Source organism: Pseudophryne corroboree, unplaced genomic scaffold, assembly GCF_028390025.1.
Source record: "Pseudophryne corroboree isolate aPseCor3 unplaced genomic scaffold, aPseCor3.hap2 scaffold_536, whole genome shotgun sequence".
Taxonomy (NCBI): Eukaryota; Metazoa; Chordata; class Amphibia; order Anura; family Myobatrachidae; genus Pseudophryne; species Pseudophryne corroboree.
In genome coordinates this window covers 365,998-391,035 of record NW_026970137.1, presented here as the reverse complement: position 1 = coordinate 391,035, position 25,038 = coordinate 365,998, and the positions used below count along the sequence as shown (strand labels likewise).

Sequence of the window (25,038 nt, the reverse complement as noted above, 5' to 3'; positions counted from 1 at the left end):
CATCTACACGGCATAGCCCTGAATTTTCCAATGCCTATCTCTTTGCAAAAGAGAGATATTGGCAAGGAAAAGCTGTATTGAACCTTTGCATTTTTCTCCCAAACGAAGGACACTAGAATTAAAATTTTAAAGCCTCCTGTTAGTGCTTCATCTACACGTTATAGCCCTGAATTTTCCAATGCCTATCTCTTTGCAAAAGAGAGATATCGGCAAGGAAAAGCTGTATTGTACCTTTGCATTTTTCTCCCAAACGAAAGACACTAGAATGAAAATTTTAAAGCCTCCTGTTAGTGCTTCATCTACACGTTATAGCCCTGAATTTTCCAATGCCTATCTCTTTGCAAAAGAGAGATATCAGCAAGGAAAAGCTGCATTGTACCTTTGCATTTTTCTCCCAAACGAAGGACACTAGAATGACAATTTTAAAGCCTCCTGTTAGTGCTTCATCTACACGTTATAGCCCTGAATTTTCCAATGCCTATCTCTTTGCAAAAGAGAGATATCGGCAAGGAAAAGCTGCATTGTACCTTTGCATTTTTCTCCCAAACGAAGGACACTAGAATGAAAATTTTAAAGCCTCCTGTTAGTGCTTCATCTACACGTTATAGCCCTGAATTTTCCAATGCCTATCTCTTTGCAAAAGAGAGATATCGGCAAGGAAAAGCTGCATTGTACCTTTGCATTTTTCTCCCAAACGAAGGACACTAGAATGAAAATTTTAAAGCCTCCTGTTAGTGCTTCATCTACACGTTATAGCCCTGAATTTTCCAATGCCTATCTCTTTGCAAAAGAGAGATATCGGCAAGGAAAAGCTGTATTGTACCTTTGCATTTTTCTCCCAAACGAAAGACACAAGAATGAAAATTTTAAAGCCTCCTGTTAGTGCTTCATCTACACGTTATAGCCCTGAATTTTCCAATGCCTATCTCTTTGCAAAAGAGAGATATCGGCAAGGAAAAGCTGTATTGTACCTTTGCATTTTTCTCCCAAACGAAAGACACTAGAATGAAAATTTTAAAGCCTCCTGTTAGTGCTTCATCTACACGTTATAGCCCTGAATTTTCCAATGCCTATCTCTTTGCAAAAGAGAGATATCGGCAAGGAAAAGCTGTATTGTACCTTTGCATTTTTCTCCCAAACGAAGGACACTAGAAAGAAAATTTTAAAGCCTCCTGTTAGGCCATCATCTACACGGCATAGCCCTGCATTTTCCAATGCCTATCTCTTTGCAAAAGAGAGATATCGGCAAGGAAAAGCTGCAATGTACCTTTGCATTTTTCTCCCAAACGAAGGACAATAGAATGAAAATTTTAAAGCCTCCTGTTAGTGCTTCGTCTACACGTTATAGCCCTGAATTTTCCAATGCCTATCTCTTTGCAAAAGAGAGATATCGGCAAGGAAAAGCTGCAATGTACCTCTGCATTTTTCTCCCAAACGAAGGACACTAGAAAGAAAATTTTAAAGCCTCCTGTTAGGCCATCATCTACACGGCATAGCCCTGAATTTTCCAATGCCTATCTCTTTGCAAAAGAGAGATATTGGCAAGGAAAAGCTGTATTGAACCTTTGCATTTTTCTCCCAAACGAAGGACACTAGAATTAAAATTTTAAAGCCTCCTGTTAGTGCTTCATCTACACGTTATAGCCCTGAATTTTCCAATGCCTATCTCTTTGCAAAAGAGAGATATCGGCAAGGAAAAGCTGTATTGTACCTTTGCATTTTTCTCCCAAACGAAAGACACTAGAATGAAAATTTTAAAGCCTCCTGTTAGTGCTTCATCTACACGTTATAGCCCTGAATTTTCCAATGCCTATCTCTTTGCAAAAGAGAGATATCGGCAAGGAAAAGCTGCATTGTACCTTTGCATTTTTCTCCCAAACGAAGGACACTAGAATGAAAATTTTAAAGCCTCCTGTTAGTGCTTCATCTACACGTTATAGCCCTGAATTTTCCAATGCCTATCTCTTTGCAAAAGAGAGATATCGGCAAGGAAAAGCTGCATTGTACCTTTGCATTTTTCTCCCAAACGAAGGACACTAGAATGAAAATTTTAAAGCCTCCTGTTAGTGCTTCATCTACACGTTATAGCCCTGAATTTTCCAATGCCTATCTCTTTGCAAAAGAGAGATATCGGCAAGGAAAAGCTGTATTGTACCTTTGCATTTTTCTCCCAAACGAAGGACACTAGAATGAAAATTTTAAAGCCTCCTATTAGTGCTTCATCTACACGTTATAGCCCTGAATTTTCCAATGCCTATCTCTTTGCAAAAGAGAGATATCGGCAAGGAAAAGCTGCATTGTACCTTTGCATTTTTCTCCCAAACGAAGGACACTAGAATGAAAATTTTAAAGCCTCCTGTTAGTGCTTCATCTACACGTTATAGCCCTGAATTTTCCAATGCCTATCTCTTTGCAAAAGAGAGATATCGGCAAGGAAAAGCTGCATTGTACCTTTGCATTTTTTTCCCAAACGAAGGACACTAGAATGAAAATTTTAAAGCCTCCTGTTAGTGCTTCATCTACACGTTATAGCCCTGAATTTTCCAATGCCTATCTCTTTGCAAAAGAGAGATATCGGCAAGGAAAAGCTGCATTGTACCTTTGCATTTTTCTCCCAAACGAAGGACACTAGAATGAAAATTTTAAAGTGCTTCGTCTACACGTTATAGCCCTGAATTTTCCAATGCCTATCTCTTTGCAAAAGAGAGATATCGGCAAGGAAAAGCTGTATTGTACCTTTGCATTTTTCTCCCAAACGAAGGACACTAGAATGAAAATTTTACAGCCTCCTGTTAGTGCTTCATCTACACGTTATAGCCCTGAATTTTCCAATGCCTATCTCTTTGCAAAAGAGAGATATCGGCAAGGAAAAGCTGCATTGTACCTTTGCATTTTTCTCCCAAACGAAGGACACTAGAATGAAAATTTTAAAGCATCCTGTTAGTGCTTCATCTACACGGTATAGCCCTGAATTTTCCAATGCCTATCTCTTTGCAAAAGAGAGATATTGGCAAGGAAAAGCTGTATTGAACCTTTGCATTTTTCTCCCAAACGAAGGACACTAGAATGAAAATTTTAAAGCCTCCTGGTAGTGCTTCATCTACACGTTATAGCCCTGAATTTTCCAATGCCTATCTCTTTGCAAAGGAGAGATATCGGCAAGGAAAAGCTGTATTGTACCTTTGCATTTTTCTCCCAAACGAAAGACACTAGAATGAAAATTTTAAAGCCTCCTGTTAGTGCTTCATCTACACGTTATAGCCCTGAATTTTCCAATGCCTATCTCTTTGCAAAAGAGAGAAATCGGCAAGGAAAAGCTGCAATGTACCTTTGCATTTTTCTCCCAAACGAAGGACACTAGAATGAAAATTTTAAAGCCTCCTGTTAGTGCTTCGTCTACACGTTATAGCCCTGAATTTTCCAATGCCTATCTCTTTGCAAAAGAGAGATATCGGCAAGGAAAAGCTGTATTGTACCTTTGCATTTTTCTCCCAAACGAAGGACACTAGAATGAAAATTTTAAAGCCTCCTGTTAGTGCTTCATCTACACGTTATAGCCCTGAATTTTCCAATGCCTATCTCTTTGCAAAAGAGAGATATCGGCAAGGAAAAGCTGCATTGTACCTTTGCATTTTTCTCCCAAACGAAGGACACTAGAATGAAAATTTTAAAGCCTCCTGTTAGTGCTTCATCTACACGTTATAGCCCTGAATTTTCCAATGCCTATCTCTTTGCAAAAGAGAGATATCGGCAAGGAAAAGCTGCATTGTACCTTTGCATTTTTCTCCCAAACGAAGGACACTAGAATGAAAATTTTAAAGTGCTTCGTCTACACGTTATAGCCCTGAATTTTCCAATGCCTATCTCTTTGCAAAAGAGAGATATCGGCAAGGAAAAGCTGTATTGTACCTTTGCATTTTTCTCCCAAACGAAGGACACTAGAATGAAAATTTTAAAGCCTCCTGTTAGTGCTTCATCTACACGATATAGCCCTGAATTTTCCAATGCCTATCTCTTTGCAAAAGAGAGATATTGGCAAGGAAAAGCTGTATTGTACCTTTGCATTTTTCTCCCAAACGAAGGACACTAGAATGAAAATTTTAAAGCCTCCTGTTAGTGCTTCATCTACACGTTATAGCCCTGAATTTTCCAATGCCTATCTCTTTGCAAAAGAGAGATATCGGCAAGGAAAAGCTGCATTGTACCTTTGCATTTTTCTCCCAAACGAAGGACACTAGAATGAAAATTTTAAAGCCTCCTGTTAGTGCTTCATCTACACGTTATAGCCCTGAATTTTCCAATGCCTATCTCTTTGCAAAAGAGAGATATCGGCAAGGAAAAGCTGTATTGTACCTTTGCATTTTTCTCCCAAACGAAGGACACTAGAATGAAAATTTTAAAGCCTCCTGTTAGTGCTTCATCTACACGTTATAGCCCTGAATTTTCCAATGCCTATCTCTTTGCAAAAGAGAGATATCGGCAAGGAAAAGCTGCATTGTACCTTTGCATTTTTCTCCCAAACGAAGGACACTAGAATGAAAATTTTAAAGCCTCCTGTTAGTGCTTCATCTACACGTTATAGCCCTGAATTTTCCAATGCCTATCTCTTTGCAAAAGAGAGATATCGGCAAGGAAAAGCTGTATTGTACCTTTGCATTTTTCTCCCAAACGAAGGACACTAGAATGAAAATTTTAAAGCCTCCTATTAGTGCTTCATCTACACGTTATAGCCCTGAATTTTCCAATGCCTATCTCTTTGCAAAAGAGAGATATCGGCAAGGAAAAGCTGCATTGTACCTTTGCATTTTTCTCCCAAACGAAGGACACTAGAATGAAAATTTTAAAGCCTCCTGTTAGTGCTTCATCTACACGTTATAGCCCTGAATTTTCCAATGCCTATCTCTTTGCAAAAGAGAGATATCGGCAAGGAAAAGCTGCATTGTACCTTTGCATTTTTTTCCCAAACGAAGGACACTAGAATGAAAATTTTAAAGCCTCCTGTTAGTGCTTCATCTACACGTTATAGCCCTGAATTTTCCAATGCCTATCTCTTTGCAAAAGAGAGATATCGGCAAGGAAAAGCTGCATTGTACCTTTGCATTTTTCTCCCAAACGAAGGACACTAGAATGAAAATTTTAAAGTGCTTCGTCTACACGTTATAGCCCTGAATTTTCCAATGCCTATCTCTTTGCAAAAGAGAGATATCGGCAAGGAAAAGCTGTATTGTACCTTTGCATTTTTCTCCCAAACGAAGGACACTAGAATGAAAATTTTACAGCCTCCTGTTAGTGCTTCATCTACACGTTATAGCCCTGAATTTTCCAATGCCTATCTCTTTGCAAAAGAGAGATATCGGCAAGGAAAAGCTGCATTGTACCTTTGCATTTTTCTCCCAAACGAAGGACACTAGAATGAAAATTTTAAAGCATCCTGTTAGTGCTTCATCTACACGGTATAGCCCTGAATTTTCCAATGCCTATCTCTTTGCAAAAGAGAGATATTGGCAAGGAAAAGCTGTATTGAACCTTTGCATTTTTCTCCCAAACGAAGGACACTAGAATGAAAATTTTAAAGCCTCCTGGTAGTGCTTCATCTACACGTTATAGCCCTGAATTTTCCAATGCCTATCTCTTTGCAAAGGAGAGATATCGGCAAGGAAAAGCTGTATTGTACCTTTGCATTTTTCTCCCAAACGAAAGACACTAGAATGAAAATTTTAAAGCCTCCTGTTAGTGCTTCATCTACACGTTATAGCCCTGAATTTTCCAATGCCTATCTCTTTGCAAAAGAGAGATATCGGCAAGGAAAAGCTGCAATGTACCTTTGCATTTTTCTCCCAAACGAAGGACACTAGAATGAAAATTTTAAAGCCTCCTGTTAGTGCTTCGTCTACACGTTATAGCCCTGAATTTTCCAATGCCTATCTCTTTGCAAAAGAGAGATATCGGCAAGGAAAAGCTGTATTGTACCTTTGCATTTTTCTCCCAAACGAAGGACACTAGAATGAAAATTTTAAAGCCTCCTGTTAGTGCTTCATCTACACGTTATAGCCCTGAATTTTCCAATGCCTATCTCTTTGCAAAAGAGAGATATCGGCAAGGAAAAGCTGCATTGTACCTTTGCATTTTTCTCCCAAACGAAGGACACTAGAATGAAAATTTTAAAGCCTCCTGTTAGTGCTTCATCTACACGTTATAGCCCTGAATTTTCCAATGCCTATCTCTTTGCAAAAGAGAGATATCGGCAAGGAAAAGCTGCATTGTACCTTTGCATTTTTCTCCCAAACGAAGGACACTAGAATGAAAATTTTAAAGTGCTTCGTCTACACGTTATAGCCCTGAATTTTCCAATGCCTATCTCTTTGCAAAAGAGAGATATCGGCAAGGAAAAGCTGTATTGTACCTTTGCATTTTTCTCCCAAACGAAGGACACTAGAATGAAAATTTTAAAGCCTCCTGTTAGTGCTTCATCTACACGTTATAGCCCTGAATTTTCCAATGCCTATCTCTTTGCAAAAGAGAGATATCGGCAAGGAAAAGCTGCATTGTACCTTTGCATTTTTCTCCCAAACGAAGGACACTAGAAAGAAAATTTTAAAGTGCTTCGTCTACACGTTATAGCCCTGAATTTTCCAATGCCTATCTCTTTGCAAAAGAGAGATATCGGCAAGGAAAAGCTGCATTGTACCTTTGCATTTTTCTCCCAAACGAAAGACACTAGAATGAAAATTTTAAAGCCTCCTGTTAGTGCTTCATCTACACGTTATAGCCCTGAATTTTCCAATGCCTATCTCTTTGCAAAAGAGAGATATCGGCAAGGAAAAGCTGCATTGTACCTTTGCATTTTTCTCCCAAACGAAGGACACTAGAATGAAAATTTTAAAGCCTCCTGTTAGTGCTTCATCTACACGTTATAGCCCTGAATTTTCTAATGCCTATCTCTTTGCAAAAGAGAGATATCGGCAAGGAAAAGCTATATTGTACCTTTGCATTTTTCTCCCAAACGAAGGACACTAGAATTAAAATTTTAAAGCCTCCTGTTAGTGCTTCATCTACACGTTATAGCCCTGAATTTTCCAATGCCTATCTCTTTGCAAAAGAGAGATATCGGCAAGGAAAAGCTATATTGTACCTTGGCATTTTTCTCCCAAACGAAGGACACTAGAATGAAAATTTTAAAGCCTCCTGTTAGTGCTTCATCTACACGTTATAGCCCTGAATTTTCCAATGCCTATCTCTTTGCAAAAGAGAGATATCGGCAAGGAAAAGCTGCATTGTACCTTTGCATTTATCTCCCAAACGAAGGACACTAGAATGACAATTTTAAAGCCTCCTGTTAGTGCTTCATCTACACGGTATAGCCCCGAATTTTCCAATGCCTAGCTCTTTGCAAAAGAGAGATATCGGCAAGGAAAAGCTATATTGAACCTTTGCATTTTTCTCCAAAACGAAGACACTAGAATAAAAATTTAAAAGCCTCCTGTTAGTGCTTCATCTACACGTTATAGCCCTGAATTTTCCAATGCGCAGCTCTTTGCAAAAGAGAGATATTGGCAAGGAAAATCTGTCTTGTACTTTTGCATTTTTCTCCCAAACGAAGGACACTAGAAAGAAAATTTTAAAGCCTCCTGTTAGGCCATCATCTACACGGCATAGCCCTGAATTTTCCAATGCGCAGCTCTTTGCAAAAGAGAGATATTGGCAAGGAAAAGCTGTCTTGTACCTTTGCATTTTTCTCCCAAACGAAGGACACTAGAATGAAAATTTTAAAGCCTACTGTTAGTGCTTCATCTACACGGTATAGCCCTGAATTTTCCAATGCGCAGCTCTTTGCAAAAGAGAGATATTGGCAAGGAAAAGCTGTCTTGTACCTTTGCAATTTTCTCCCAAACGAAGGACACTAGAAAGAAAATTTTAAAGCCTCCTGTTAGGCCATCATCTACACGGCATAGCCCTGAATTTTCCAATACGCAGCTCTTTGCAAAAGAGAGATATTGGCAAGGAAAAGCTGTCTTGTACCTTTGCATTTTTCTCCCAAACAAAGGACACTAGAATGAAAATTTTAAAGCCTCCTGTTAGGGCTTCATCTACACGGTATAGCCCTGAATTTTCCAATGCGCAGCTCTTTGCAAAAGAGAGATATTTGCAAGGAAAAGCTGTCTTGCACCTTTGCATTTTTCTCCCAAACGAAGGACACTAGAAAGAAAATTTTAAAGCCTCCTGTAAGGCCATCATCTACCCGGCATAGCCCTGAATTTTCCAATACGCAGCTCTTTGCAAAAGAGAGATATTGGCAAGGAAAAGCTGTCTTGTACCTTTGCATTTTTCTCCCAAACGAAGGACACTAGAAAGAAAATTTTAAAGCCTCCTGTTAGGCCATCATCTACATGGCATAGCCCTGAATTTTCCAATGCGCAGCTCTTTGCAAAAGAGAGATATTGGCAAGGAAAAGCTGTCTTGTACCTTTGCATTTTTCTCCCAAACGAAGGACACTAGAAAGAAAATTTTAAAGCCTCCTGTTAGGCCATCATCTACACGGCATAGCCCTGAATTTTCCAATGCGCAGCTCTTTGCAAAAGAGAGATATTGGCAAGGAAAAGCTGTCTTGTACCATTGGATTTTTCTCCCAAACGAAGGACACTAGAATGAAAATTTTAAAGCCTCCTGTTAGTGCTTCATCTACACGGTATAGCCCTGAATTTTCCAATGCGTAGCTCTTTGCAAAAGAGAGATATTGGCAAGGAAAAGCTGTCTTGTACCTTTGCATTTTTCTCCCAAACGAAGGACACTAGAAATAAAATTTTAAAGCCTCCTGTTAGGCCATCATCTACACGGCATAGCCCTGAATTTTCCAATGCGCAGCTCTTTGCAAAAGAGAGATATTGGCAAGGAAAAGCTGTCTTGTACCTTTGCATTTTTCTCCCAAACGAAGGACACTAGAAAGAAAATTTTAAAGCCTCCTGTTAGGCCATTATCTACACGGCATAGCCCTGAATTTTCCAATGCGCAGCTCTTTGCAAAAGAGAGATATTGGCAAGGAAAAGCTGTCTTGTACCTTTGCATTTTTCTCCCAAACGAAGGACACTAGAAAGAAAATTTTAAAGCCTCCTGTTAGGCCATCATCTACACGGCATAGCCCTGAATTTTCCAATGCGCAGCTCTTTGCAAAAGAGAGATATTGGCAAGGAAAAGCTGTCTTGTACCATTGGATTTTTCTCCCAAACGAAGGACACTAGAATGAAAATTTTAAAGCCTCCTGTTAGTGCTTCATCTACACGGTATAGCCCTGAATTTTCCAATGCGTAGCTCTTTGCAAAATAGAGATATTGGCAAGGAAAAGCTGTCTTGTACCTTTGCATTTTTCTCCCAAACGAAGGACACTAGAATGAAAATTTTAAAGCCTCCTGTTAGTGCTTCATCTACACGGTATAGCCCTTAATTTTCCAATGCGCAGCTCTTTGCAAAAGAGAGATATTGGCAAGGAAAAGCTGTCTTGTACCTTTGCATTTTTCTCCCAAACGAAGGACACTAGAAAGAAAATTTTAAAGCCTCCTGTTAGGCCATCATCTACACGGCATAGCCCTGAATTTTCCAATACGCAGCTCTTTGCAAAAGAGAGATATTGGCAAGGGAAAGCTGTCTTGTACCTTTGCATTTTTCTCCCAAACGAAGGACACTAGAATGAAAATTTTAAAGCCTCCTGTTAGGGCTTCATCTACACGGTATAGCCCTGAATTTTCCAATGCGCAGCTCTTTGCAAAAGAGAGATATTGGCAAGGAAAAGCTGTCTTGCACCTTTGCATTTTTCTCCCAAACGAAGGACACTAGAAAGAAAATTTTAAAGCCTCCTGTTAGGCCATCATCTACCCGGCATAGCCCTGAATTTTCCAATACGCAGCTCTTTGCAAAAGAGAGATATTGGCAAGGAAAAGCTGTCTTGTACCTTTGCATTTTTCTCCCAAACGAAGGACACTAGAAAGAAAATTTTAAAGCCTCCTGTTAGGCCATCATCTACACGGCATAGCCCTGAATTTTCCAATGCGCCCCAATAAATGTCCATCAGTTATATTAAATATTAATTGTAGGACGTTTGGGGGTGCAACCAGAGACAAGTAATGTTATGCAGGAAAGGAGAAGAGAAAAGAATGTCTCTTTTGCTGGCGCACAAATGATGATTTAAAAATTAACTTTTAATAAATTCGTTAAAATTGTCTAAACACGAAATAAAGTACAATAAGTTTGTATAATGTAATTACCATATATAATAAATTGAAATACATTTATTAATATCAAGGTTCGCTACCTGTGTTGTGTCTTTATTATTGATCCAAATTGACTATATCAATTAGTCTGATACTGAATTACTGGACACTATGTAATATTAGTTGAATGTATATTAGTAATTCACTTGACAAATGTCAGAACCTGACAATAGTTCTACATATCATACACTTACAGCACTCTTTCCACAATATTTTCCCTTTATTCCAGATCAAATGGTATAATCCCCCACAGTAATTATTCCTGTTATAGTATAGTACAGTATGGTTGCTGGGGACGTCTTTAATGAAAAGAGAGGGAACATCTAATGTGTCTCCTTATGGGTAAAATACTTGCAAGCTAAGTGCTATGAATAGCATCAGCATGTAGATAAATGCTGAGTGTTAGGTGAGTAATGCAGATAAATAGGGATATCTAATAATTCTATAGAATAGTGGGTGAATTATTAGATATCCCTATTTATCTGCACCTCTAAGCACACTATTTGACTGTCCACACCCTGCTGTGCCTATTACCCATCTCCTCCACCACCCTCAACACTGACCCACACATCATTCACCCACAAAGATACAATAAAGGTAGTTTGGATAAATTAGCTAAATGAAATGGATTTAACCAATTTATCTAAATGACCATTTTTGGATGTTTTCCAGTGTTTGGGAGCAAATGGTCAATTGTCATTTGCTGCCACATATTAGCATAATTTTGTTTCAACTAGAAAAAAAATTGGACAGATAATCTAAGTGTGGATCCAGTTTAATGCTGATTTCAGAGCCAACTATAGACTTGATTGAGGTACTGTGTCCCCGGTACCAAATACCAAATGAAATAATATTGTGAGGTGTTCAAAAAAGACTGAAAATGAGTGGAAATTATGGTTATTGAGGTTAATAATACTATGGGATCAAAATGACCCCCAAATTCTATGATTTAAGCTGTTTTTTAGGGTTTTTTGAAAAAAAAACCTGAATCCAAAACACACCCGAATCCGACAAAAAAATTTCGGTGAGGTTTTGCCAAAACGCGTCCGAACCCAAAACACGGCCGCGGAACCGAACCCAAAACCAAAACAGAAAACCCGAAAAATTTCCGGTGCACATCACTACTTAATTAGAACTTCGGTCAATGTGAATTAACCATTGGACTCAACCATGGTTATCCTTAAAACCCAGGGGTCTATTTAAGATCGATCTTAATCGATGTTGGGCTTCCAGGTTGAAAAAAACACACACATTTACTAACATTTTAAAATTTATATAAAAAATTATCTGTTCGTAAATGCAGTGCACATGGTTTTGCCCAACTGCTAACAAAAATCCTGCTGCGATCAACTCAGAATTACCCCCCATGTGCACTGCAGGGAAGGCAGATTTAACATGTGCAGAGAGAGGCCCTCATTCCGAGTTGATCGCTCGCAAGCTGCTTTTAGCATCATTGCACACGCTAAGCCGCCGCCTACTGGGAGTGAATCTTAGCATCTTAAAATTGCGAACGAAAGATTCGCAATATTGCGAAAAGACATCTCTGTGCAGTTTCTGAGTAGCTCGAGACTTACTCTGCCAGTGCGATCAGTTCAGTGCTTGTCGTTCCTGGTTTGACGTCACAAACACACCCAGCGTTCGCCCAGACACTCCTCCGTTTCTCCAGCCACTCCCGCGTTTTTCCCAGAAACGGTAGCGTTTTTTCCCACACGCCCATAAAATGACCAGTTTCCGCCCAGAAACACCCACTTCCTGTCAATCACACTCCGATCACCAGAACGAAGAAAAAACCTTGTAATGCCGTGAGTAAAATTCCTAACTGTATAGCAAATTTACTTGGCGCAGTCGCAGTGCGAACATTGCGCATGCGCAATAATCGGAAAATCGCTGCGATGCGAAGAAAATTACCGAGCGAACAACTCGGAATGACCACCAGAGTTAGATTTGGGTGTGGTGTGTTCAATCTGCAATCTGATTTGCAGTGTAAAAATAAAGCAGTCAGTATTTACCCTGCACAGAAACAAATTAACTCACCCAAATCTAACTCTTTCTGCACATGTTATATCTGCCTCCCCTGCAGTACACATGGTTTTGCCCAACTGCTAACAAAATTCCTGCTGCGATCAACTTGGAATTACCCCCATCGATTGGTGTTTTCACACTGCTCGTTCCAACCGCAAAAACTATGAAGAGGATGGGGGCATATACGCAGGGTCCATCCTGTGCTTGTGCCTACATTTTCTCCGGGTGCCCCACAGAAAATGCGAATGCCTCTGCCTGTCAATCAGTAGAGGGCGTACCTTCGCAGGTATATCGCGATCATGAGCCATGTCTCCCATTTTTGTCATTATAGGTGCTCTGTGAGCTGCTGACCATGCCCCAGCCCCTCTGTCTCCCGTGAATAGACATTGGGGCTTATTCAGACCAGATCGCTTCAATTTATTTTCACCCAGCGGGCAATCAGGTCTGCACTGCACATGCGTATGCGCCACAATGCGTAGGTGCGACGGTCCGGAGATCACAAGAAGATTGACAAGAAGAGGGTGTTTGTGTGGGTGAATGTTTCTAGGGAGTGTCCGGAAAAACACTGGAGGGACCCGGCGTTTTGTGGGAGGATTTGTGACGTCACCTCAATGGCTGAGTAAGTGCTGAGCTGTGCAGCTCTTGTGCACATGTGATCACACACCTGCACAGCAAATTTTCCCTTCCGCTGTAGGCGGCAACTACCTGATCACAGGGATGCAAAAAACACACCCTAGCAATCAGGTCTGAATTACACACAATGTGCATATTTGCAGAGCAACAAGCTACAGGGAGCCTTCCACCGCCCCCCCCCTTCCTCATGACTATGGGACACTGGGGGGGGGGGTTGTTTGGGTTAGCTGGACATTCCCAAAAAAAGTGACTGTCCTGCAAAAATTGGGTTAGTTGGGAGGTATGTGCAAATACATTTATTGTTTTGCATGCAGGGTAAATACTGGCTTCTTTGACATTTAGCCACAAATGCTGCACAGTTGAATTACAGTATTACACTGCAATTAACAGTTATGCTAGGACATTCCTTCTCCCAAAATCTACCTCTCTCTGCATGTTACATCTGTCCCACAGTGGCGTGCGGTGAGGTCAGTGGCTAGTGAGGCACTACAGCCATAATGTCCGCCGAATCCTGCCGATGACCCTTAGCCAATGCCCGCTACTGCCTCTGAGCCGATACCCACTGCCACCGCCAATGGCTTACAAACTCTCCCACAATCAACTGACCCAGCCCTCCACCACTAATTTCTATCTCAGTCCGATGCCGCCAATGCCCGCCTGCTCATTGTTCTTGTGATATATTATAAATTTTTAAAGAAAAAAAAATGAGTGTTTGGGACTGGGAAGGGTGAGGGAGGAGGACATGAATGCAATTTTGTTGTCAAGGGCTTCCATTAACTTAAAGGAGAAGGGTCTGAATGGGTTAAAAAAAATGTGTGAGGTCCCCCCTCCTTAGTATAACCAGCCTCTTTGAGCCGGTCCTGGTTATTTAAATACTGGGGGAAAAATTGGACAGAGGTTCCCCGTATTTAGACAACCAGCACCGGGCTCTTAGACGGGTCCTGGTTCCAAAAATACGTGGGACAAAAGATGTAGGGGTCCAACATATTTTTAAAACCAGCACCGGGCTCCACTAGCCAGAGAGATAATGCCACAGCCGGGGGACACTTTTATGTAGGTCCCTGCGGCCCTGGCATTACCCCTCCAACTAGTCACCCCTGGCTGGGGTTCCCTGGAGGAGTGGGGACCCCTTAAATCAAGAGGTTCCTCCCCTCGAGGCACCCAAGGGCCAGGGGTGAAGCCCGAGGCTGTCCCCAGCACCCCTGGGTGGTGGGTGCCGGGCTGATAGCCATATGTGTAAAAAAAGAATATTGTTTTTTTGTTGTGGAACTACAAGGCCCAGCAAGCCTCCCGCACTTGCTGGTACTTGGAGAACCTCAAGTACCAGCAGGCGGGGAAATAACGGGCTCGCTGGTACCTGTAGTTCTACAACAACAAAAAATACCCAAATTAAAACACAAACACACACACCGTGACAGTAAAATTATTGAGACAGGCTGTAGCATGTGAATGCATGTAACCCTATAAAAGTGATGGATTGGGTGACAATTACAATACCCACTGTTGCTGTCTGAAAAATGATGGATTTATAGATTGCTCTGCCGAGATATGTTTTTTTCTAAAATGCACCACAGGTATGGATGGATAGTATACTTGACGACACAGAGGTAGGTAGAGCAGTGGCCTACTGTACCATACTGCTATATATTATATTATTTATTATTATTATCCTTTATTTATATGGCGCCACAAGGGTTCCGCAGCACCCAATTACAGAGTACATAAACAAATAATCAAACAGGAAAACAGCAACTTACAGTTGATGACAATATAGGACAAGTACAGGGTAAATAAACATAGCTACATCAGCAGATGACACTGGAATAAGTATCAGGTGGCAGAAGACTGCTGGATTTGGTGCAGCTGAAGATTATTAAAGTAAGAAAAGAGTAAGCACATGAGGGAAGAGGACCCTGCTCGTGAGAGCTTACATTCTAAAGGGGAGGGGTAGACAGACAGGGGTGAGACAGATGGTGTACATAGAGAGCGTGGAACAGAGGTTTAGGATGAGATTTGGCTGGGTTTGGTGAAGAAGTGGGTCTTGAGAGCCCATTTGAAGTTTTGTAGAGAGGTGGAGAGTCTGAGGGGGAGAGGTAGGGAATTCCAGAGAAGTGGTGCAGCACGTGAAAAATCTTGGAGGTAGGAGTGGGAGGAAGTAATCTGTAGGCAGGAGAGTCGGCGTGCATTAGCAGAGCGAAGAGGACGGGTGGGAGTGTAAAGCGAGATAAGATCTGAGATGTAGATGGGAGAGGAGTGGGTGAGGGCTTTGTAAGCAAGTGTGAGAAGCTTGAAATGGATTCTGAAAGGGAAGGGGAGCCAGTGAAGGACTAGTAAGAGAGGAGAGGTGGACATAGTGCATTTGGTGAGGAAAATGAGCCAGGCAGCAGCATTGAGGATAGATTGGAGTGGAGAGAGGTATTTGTCAGGAATGCCAGTCAGGAGGAGATTACAGTAGTCCAGTCTGGAGATGACCAGTGAGTGGATAAGAGTCTTAGTAGCATCCTGGGTCAGAAAGGGTCTGATCCTGGAAATATTTTTTAGATGAAAACGGCAGGTTTGTGAGAGGTGCTGAATGTGTGGTTTGAAGGAGAGGGAGGAGTCAAGGATTACTCCAAGACAGCGCACTTGTGGGGTAGAGGAGATAGTAGTGCCATCAATAGATAATGAGATTGTAGGAGGTGAGGTTATGCGGGAGGGAGGGAAGATGATCAGCTCGGTCTTAGACATGTTAAGTTTAAGAAAGCGCTGGGACATCCAGGAAGTGATAGCAGAGAGACAGTTGGAGATACGAGTGAGGAGAGTAGGGGAGAGGTCTGGAGAGGAAAGATAGATTTGAGTGTCATCAGCATAGAGATGATATTGGAAACCAAAAGAACTAATGAGCTTACCTAGTGAGGACGTATAGAGAGAGAAGAGGACCAAGGACAGAACCTTGGGGTACCCCTACAGTTAGTGGAAGTGAGGGGGAGGTGGAGTCATGAGAGGAGACAGAGAATGAACGGTCAGAAAGGTAGGACGACAACCAAGAGAGGGCAGTGTTACGCAGACCAATGGAGTGAAGGATTTGCAGTAGGAGAGGATGGTCCACAGTGTCAAAAGCAGCAGAGAGATCAAGTAGAATAAGTAGAGAGTAGTGTCCCTTAGATTTAGCAGCATGGAGGTCATTGCATACTTTTGTAAGGGCAGTTTCAGTGGAGTGGAGAGGACGGAAGCCAGACTGGAATGGGTCAAGCAGTGAGTGTGAGGAAAGAAAAGAAGTAAGGCGGTTGTAGACAATACGCTTAAGGAGTTTGGAGGCAAAAGGGAGAAGAGAGATGGGTCGGTAGTTGGAGAGAGTGTTTGGATCAAGGGTAGGTTTTTTAAGAATAGGAGAGATGAGAGCGTGCTTGAAGGCAGAGGGGACAGTGCCTGATGAGAGGGAGAGATTGAGAAGGTGGGAAAGATGGGAACAAGCAGAAGAAGAGATGTGGCAGAGGAGGCGGGAGGGGATAGGGTCAAGTGGGGAGGTGGTGAGGGGACAGGAACGAATGAGGGCCATGACTTCCTCTCCAGATGCATGGGAGAAAGATGACTGAGTTGGTGCGAGGGATGGGGAGGGTTGGTAAGGGATGGGAGAAGGCTGGTTACTGATAGTCTGGTGTGATGTGATGTCCTGACGTATGGAGTTAATTTTGGATGTGAAGTAAGTGGCAAAGTCAAGAGCAGAGAGTGAGGAAGGGAGACGAGGTGGAGGTGGGCAGAGGAGTGAGTTGAGAGTGGCAAAGAGGCGCCGGGGGTTGGAAGACTGGGAGGAGATGAGGTTCTTGAAGTATGACTGTTTAGCAAGAGAAAGGGCAGCACTGAAGGATGAGAGCAAAAGTTTGAAATGGAGGAAGTCTGCCTTAGAGCGTGATTTCCTCCAGTGTCGCTCAGCAGTACGTGAGCATTTTTGCAGATATCTGGTGCATTTGGTGTGCCAGGGTTGAGGTGTTAATTTGCGAGGGTGAATAGTGGTTGGTGGAGCAACAGAGTCAAGAGCAGAAGTAAGGGAAGCATTGTATGTGAAAGTGGCTTGTTCAGGGCATGAGAGAGAGAGAGAATAGGAGAGAGAAGTGAGTCAAACAGGGAGGAAAGGAATGTGGTGTCAATAGCTTCAATGTTACGCTTAGTGATGGTAGCCTTAGGAGGTAGAGATGGGGAAGTCGAGAGAGATAGGTTGAAGGAGAGCAGGTGGTGGTCAGAGAGGGGAAATGGGGAGTTGGAAAAATCAGAAATATCACAGCGGTGAGTGAAGACCAGATCCAGTGAGCTCCCATTCACATGGGAGGGTGAGGAGGTCCACTGGGAGAGACCAAGTGAAGAGGTGAGGTTAAGGAGTTTAGAGGCAGGGGATTGTGTGGGGATGTCAATAGGGATGTTGAAATCACCTAGGATAATGGTGGGAATGTCAGAAGAGAGGAAGTGAGGAAGCCAGGAAGCAAAGTTGTCGATGAATTTGGAAGCAGTGCCAGGGGGGCGGTAAATGACAGCTACTCTAAGATGGACTGGTTGGAAGAGGCATATGGAGTGGACCTCATATGTAGAGAATATAAGGGATGGTTCTGGTGGTATGAGTTGGTAGGAGTAACTAGAAGGTAAAAGGACCCCAACACCACCCCCATGGCGACCCCCAGGTCGGGGGGTATGTGTGAATGTAAGGCCCCCAGCAGAGAGAGCAGCAGCAGAAGTAGTGTCAGAGGGCGTAATCCAAGTTTCAGTAATGGCTAGTAGGTGTAGGGAGTTGGAAATGAAAAGGTCATGAGTGGGGACGTCAAATCTACATGGAGCAGCTGGAGGGGACAAGAGCAGGTTTGCAAAATATAGATAGAAGAGCATATATGCTGGCGCATTCTCCATGATTGTGTCAGCTTATGTTTTGGTGCACTGCACTTTCCTCCACTAAGTTTTAGCTATTTTGGTTAAACGCAAGTGTAGTTGCTTCTCGCCCTTTTGGCTGTGATCTTGTATCGTGGTTGAAGAGTCTGCTGGAGGGATTGTTTTCTTCATTGGCGAGAGACTGAAGATATTCCAGGATGGAAGGCTTGGGAACACTATCCGTTTTTAAGTTGTGGAAGAGTTGAAAGACCGGATTGGACTACATTCTATAGTAAAGGATATCTTTGTATTTATTAATCCTCCCTTTATATGTGTCTGTCTTTCAATAAAGCTTCGGGCTTGTGATTCCCTCACCCTCTTACACTCCACACCCATAGCCTTATTAACTGTTGTATTATTGTGTTGTTTAAATGTATAGTGCAGTTCATGATTTATAGTGTAGGCTGGCCTGTGCTGTAGTTCTTGAACTGTACTATACCGACAGCATTTGTATTGTGTTTTATCTGTGCTGCAACACAGTACTTATGTGTGTAATGTTTATGTATGTTTTTTTGCTTCTTTATGTCAATAAAGACTGCTTTTTCAATCCAATATCTGAAAACAATCAATGTTTATCTTTGATGGCAATAGAAGTGGTATGATATTTGCTGCTTTTGAAAGGCAATATCTGATATGTCCCCTATCTGGGTACCATATATTAAATGGCTTTTCAGAAAAGGGAGTTGGTAGAAGAGCTTTGTCTTCCAACCCCCGGCGCCTCTTTGCCACTCTCAACTCACTCCTCTGCCCACCTCCACCTCGTCTCCCTTCCTCACTCTCTGCTCTTGACTTTGCCACTTACTTCACATCCAAAATTGACTCCATACGTCAGGACATCACATCACACCAGACTATCAGTAACCAGCCTTCTCCCAACCCTTACCAACCCTCCCCATCCCTCGCACCAACTCTGTCATCTTTCTCCCATGCATCTGGAGAGGAAGTCATGGCCCTCATTCGTTCCTGTCCCCTCACCACCTCCCCACTTGACCCAATCCCCTCCCGCCTCCTTTGCCACCTCTCTTCTTCTGCTTTTTCCCATCTTTCCCACCTTCTCAATCTCTCCCTCTCATCAGGCACTGTCCCCTCTGCCTTCAAGCACGCTCTCATCTCTCCTATTCTTAAAAAACCTACCCTTGATCCAAACACTCTCTCCAACTACCGACCCATCTCTCTCCTCCCTTTTGCCTCCAAACTCCTTGAGCGTATTGTCTACAACCGCCTTACTTCCTTTCTTTCCTCACACTCACTGCTTGACCCATTCCAGTCTGGCTTCCGTCCTCTCCACTCCACTGAAACTGCCCTTACAAAAGTATGCAATGACCTCCATGCTGCTAAATCTAAGGGACACTACTCTCTACTTATTCTACTTGATCTCTCTGCTGCTTTTGACACTGTGGACCATCCTCTCCTACTGCAAATCCTTCACTCCATTGGTCTGCGTAACACAGCCCTCTCTTGGTTGTTGTCCTACCTTTCTGACCGTTCATTCTCTGTCTCCTCTCATGACTCCACCTCCCCCTCACTTCCACTAACTGTAGGGGTACCCCAAGGTTCTGTCCTTGGTCCTCTTCTCTTCTCTCTCTATACGTCCTCACTAGGTAAGCTCATTAGTTCTTTTGGTTTCCAATATCATCTCTATGCTGATGACACTCAAATCTATCTTTCCTCTCCAGACCTCTCCCCTACTCTCCTCACTCGTATCTCCAACTGTCTCTCTGCTATCTCTTCCTGGATGTCCCAGCTCTTTCTTAAACTTAACATGTCTAAGACCGAGCTGATCATCTTCCCTCCCTCCCGCATAACCTCACCTCCTACAATCTCATTATCTATTGATGGCACTACTATCTCCTCTACCCCCCAAGTGCGCTGTCTTGGAGTAATCCTTGACTCCTCCCTCTCCTTCAAACCACACATTCAGCACCTCTCACAAACCAGCCGTTTTCATCTAAAAAATATTTCCAGGATCAGACCCTTTCTGACCCAGGATGCTACTAAGACTCTTATCCACTCACTGGTCATCTCCAGACTGGACTGCTGTAATCTCTTCCTGACTGGCATTCCTGACAAATACCTCTCTCCACTCCAATCTATCCTCAATGCTGCTTCCCGGCTCATTTTCCTCACCAAACGCACTACGTCCACCTCTCCTCTCTTACTAGTCCTTTAATATACTATTAAACAAATTAAAATGGTAAAAGTTATTGTACTGTAAGTAAAAATAAAAGAGCCAACATATCAATCCCAGTTTTGGATTACTTTAATTAACAAAAAAAAATGCATATAGCAGAGGATAGTTTCAATCTGCCTACCTCTGGGTAATGGGCCCAGCATGCTTCCATTGCAGTACTCTGCTGCACATGTAAGTGCAAGAGATCATGAAGCACTCACTCATCATGGGAAAGTACCAATGTGTTTCTTCATTGGTTGATGGAAGAAACATCTTACAAAAACTCTCCAGATTATTGACTTTTTAAAGTTTTTCTAGGAAACGTTCTAGATGTATGCTTATTAGACTTTGTCAGTATGTACTTTTTGCAAAGTGTCTCTGTGGCGCAATCGGTTAGTGTGTCCGGCTACTAACCAAAAGGTTGGTGGTTCAATTCCAACCAGGGACGTAATTGACCTTGTTATCAGATTTTGGTGATCTTTAAGTAGACAAGTCAAAATTTCAAACCCCCTGTTATGGTGTAGGGTACCTGGCCTTCTCTGATGTAATCAGAGTTAGATTTGATTCAGTGATTTTATAAAAACAGCTAGGAAGCACAATTTAGCAGTGGGTTGCAGAGAAAAAGAAATATGCTGGCAAAAAAAATCCAATTGAGTGATTAAACAGCTCTTCATTTTCTGGCTTTATTTTTATGCTAACAAATTTGTTCTTTGAAAAGTGTCCACAAAGCCAAGTCTCTGATTAACACCTTTGTAGGGATGGTTTTTCACCTATTACTAAATTAAACTTGCTTCATTTTAAAGGCAGCAAGATACATCCTCATTTCAATGTCTACTGAAATAATACAGGTTGACACCAGGAAACATTAACGCCACTGTATCCTTGCTGCTTTCTCATGTGGAAGTCTGTTTAATGTGAAAACAAGGTGATATCTAATTAGCACACAGGTAAGGAATTAAGAAAATCTTTATTTAAGGGTGAAGATGTTTCTCACAAAATCGTTGCCCCAATGCATCATTGAAATTCAAGCTGGAAAGATGATTTTAATATATCACTTGTACATTTTGTATTGCTCTTCTGGTGACAATGTAGTTTGTTTTTGTCAATTACCATTTTAATAATAGGGTAAAGAAAATTAAGTGGATTTTTGAAAGAAAACAATACTGTCAATATACTATTAAAACAAATTAAAATGGTAAAAGTTATTGTACTTTAAGTAAAAATATAAGAGCCAAAATATCAATCCCAGTTTTGGATTACTTTAATTAACAAAAAAAAATGCATATAGCAGAGGATAGTTTCAATCTGCCTACCGCTGGGTTATGGGCCCAGCATGCTTCCATTGCTGTACTCTGCTGCACATGTAAGTGCAAGAGATCATGAAGCACTCACTCATCATGGGAAAGTACCAATGTGTTTCTTCGTTGGTTGATGGAAGAAACATCTTACAAAAACTCTCCAGATTATTGACTTTTTAAAGTTTTTCTAGGAAACGTTCTAGATGTATGCTTATTAGACTTTGTCAGTATGTACTTTTTGCAAAGTGTCTCTGTGACGCAATCGGTTAGTGTGTCCGGCTACTAACCAAAAGGTTGGTGGTTCAATTCCAACCAGGGACGTAATTGACCTTGTTATCAGATTTTGGTGATCTTTAAGTAGACAAGTCAAAATTTCAAACCCCCTGTTATGGTGTAGGGTACCTGGCCTTCTCTGATGTAATCAGAGTTAGATTTGATTCAGTGATTTTATAAAAACAGCTAGGAAGCACAATTTAGCAGTGGGTTGCAGAGAAAAAGAAATATGCTGGCAAAAAAAATCCAATTGAGTGATTAAACAGCTCTTCATTTTCTGGCTTTATTTTTATGCTAACAAATTTGTTCTTTGAAAAGTGTCCACAAAGCCAAGTCTCTGATTAACACCTTTGTAGGGATGGTTTTTCACCTATTACTAAATTAAACTTGCTTCATTGGAAAGGCAGCAAGATACATCCTCATTTCAATGTCTACTGAAATAATACAGGTTGACACCAGGAAACATTAACGCCACTGTATCCTTGCTGCTTTCTCATGTGGAAGTCTGTTTAATGTGAAAACAAGGTGATATCTAATTAGCACACAGGTAAGGAATTAAGAAAATCTTTATTTAAGGGTGAAGATGTTTCTCACAAAATCGTTGCCCCAATGCATCATTGAAATTCAAGCTGGAAAGATGATTTTAATATATCACTTGTACATTTTGTATTGCTCTTCTGGTGACAATGTAGTTTGTTTTTGTCAATTACCATTTTAATAATAGGGTAAAGAAAATTAAGTGGATTTTTGAAAGAAAACAATACTGTCAATATACTATTAAAACAAATTAAAATGGTAAAAGTTATTGTACTTTAAGTAAAAATATAAGAGCCAAAATATCAATCCCAGTTTTGGATTACTTTAATTAACAAAAAAAAATGCATATAGCAGAGGATAGTTTCAATCTGCCTACCGCTGGGTTATGGGCCCAGCATGCTTCCATTGCTGTACTCTGCTGCACATGTAAGTGCAAGAGATCATGAAGCACTCACTCATCATGGGAAAGTACCAATGTGTTTCTTCGTTGGTTGATGGAAGAAACATCTTACAAAAACTCTCCAGATTATTGACTTTTTAAAGTTTTTCTAGGAAACGTTTTAGATGAATGCTTATTAGCCTTTGTCAGTATGGACTTTTTACAAAGTGTCTCTGTGGCGCAATCGGTTAGTGTGTCTGGCTACTAACCGAAAGGTTGGTGGTTCAATCCCACCCAGGGACGTAATTGACCTTGTTATCAGATTTTGGTGATCTTTAAGTAGACAAGTCAAAATTTCAAACTCCCTGTTATGGTGTAGGGTACCTGGCCTTCTCTGATGTAATCAGAGTTAGATTTGATTCAGTGATTTTATATAAACAGATAGGAAGCACAATTTAGCAGTGGGTTGCAGAGAAAAAGAAATATGCTGGCAAAAAAAATCCAATTGAGTGATTAAACAGCTCTTCATTTTCTGGCTTTATTTTTATGCTAACAAATTTGTTCTCTGAAAAGTGTCCACAAAGCCAAGTCTCTGATTAACACCTTTGTAGGGATGGTTTTTCACCTATTACTAAATTAAACTTGCTTCATTGGAAAGGCAGCAAGATGCATCCTCATTTCAATTTCTACTGAAATAATACAGGTTGATACCAGGAAACATTAACGCCACTGTATCCTTGCTGCTTTCTCATGTGGAAGTCTGTTTAATGTGAAAACAAGGTGATATCTAATTAGCACACAGGTAAGGAATTAAGAAAATCTTTATTTAAGGGTGAAGATGTTTCTCACAAAATCGTTGCCCCAATGCATCATTGAAATTCAAGCTGGAAAGATGATTTTAATATATCACTTGTACATTTTGTATTGCTCTTCTGGTGACAATGTAGTTTGTTTTTGTCAATTACCATTTTAATAATAGGGTAAAGAAAATTAAGTGGATTTTTGAAAGAAAACAATACTGTCAATATACTATTAAAACAAATTAAAATGGTAAAAGTTATTGTACTTTAAGTAAAAATAAAAGAGCCAAAATATCAATCCCAGTTTTGGATTACTTTAATTAACAAAAAAAAATGCATATAGCAGAGGATAGTTTCAATCTGCCTACCGCTGGGTTATGGGCCCAGCATGCTTCCATTGCTGTACTCTGCTGCACATGTAAGTGCAAGAGATCATGAAGCACTCACTCATCATGGGAAAGTACCAATGTGTTTCTTCGTTGGTTGATGGAAGAAACATCTTACAAAAACTCTCCAGATTATTGACTTTTTAAAGTTTTTCTAGGAAACGTTTTAGATGAATGCTTATTAGCCTTTGTCAGTATGGACTTTTTACAAAGTGTCTCTGTGGCGCAATCGGTTAGTGTGTCTGGCTACTAACCAAAAGGTTGGTGGTTCAATCCCAACCAGTGACGTAATTGACCTTGTTATCAGATTTTGGTGATCTTTAAGTAGACAAGTCAAAATTTCAAACCCCCTGTTATGGTGTAGGGTACCTGGCCTTCTCTGATGTAATCAGAGTTAGATTTGATTCAGTGATTTTATAAAAACAGCTAGGAAGCACAATTTAGCAGTGGGTTGCAGAGAAAAAGAAATATGCTGGCAAAAAAAAACCAATTGAGTGATTTAAACAGCTCTTCATTTTCTGGCTTTATTTTTATGCTAACAAATTTGTTCTCTGAAAAGTGTCCACAAAGCCAAGTCTCTGATTAACACCTTTGTAGGGATGGTTTTTCACCTATTACTAAATTAAACTTGCTTCATTGGAAAGGCAGCAAGATGCATCTTCATTTCAATGTCTACTGAAATAATACAGGTTGACACCAGGAAACATTACCGCCACTGCATCCTTGCTGCTTTCTCATGTAGAAGTCTGTTTAATGTGAAAACAAGGTGATATCTAATTAGCACACAGGTAAGGGATTAAGAAAATCTTTATTTAAGGGTGAAAATGTTTCTCACAAAATCGTTGCCCCAATGCATCATTGAAATTCAAGCTGGAAAGATGATTTTAATATATCACTTGTACATTTTGTATTGCTCTTCTGGTGACAATGTAGTTTGTTTTTGTCAATTACCATTTTAATAATAGGGTAAAGAAAATTAAGTGGATTTTTTAAAGAAAACTATACTGTCAATATACTATTAAAACAAATTTAAATGGTAAAAGTTATTGTACTTTAAGTAAAAATAAAAGAGCCAAAATATCAATCCCAGTTTTGGATTACTTTAATTAACAAAAAAAAATGCATATAGCAGAGGATAGTTTCAATCTGCCTACCGCTGGGTTATGGGCCCAGCATGCTTCCATTGCTGTACTCTGCTGCACATGTAAGTGCAAGAGATCCTGAAGCACTCACTCATCATGGGAAAGTACCAATGTGTTTCTTCGTTGGTTGATGGAAGAAACATCTTACAAAAACTCTCCAGATTATTGACTTTTTAAAGTTTTTCTAGGAAACGTTTTAGATGAATGCTTATTAGCCTTTGTCAGTACAGACTTTTGCAAAGT

At 40.9% G+C, this 25,038-nt stretch overlaps 1 non-coding gene across 1 annotated transcript; it reads left to right on the top strand.

Moving 5' to 3' along the window:
- Positions 1-22,696: 22,696 nt before the first annotated feature.
- Positions 22,697-22,770, top strand: TRNAS-ACU (transfer RNA serine (anticodon ACU)). Its single transcript has one exon. It is a non-coding gene; the product is annotated as a tRNA-Ser (tRNA).
- The last annotated feature ends 2,268 nt before the right edge of the window (positions 22,771-25,038 follow it).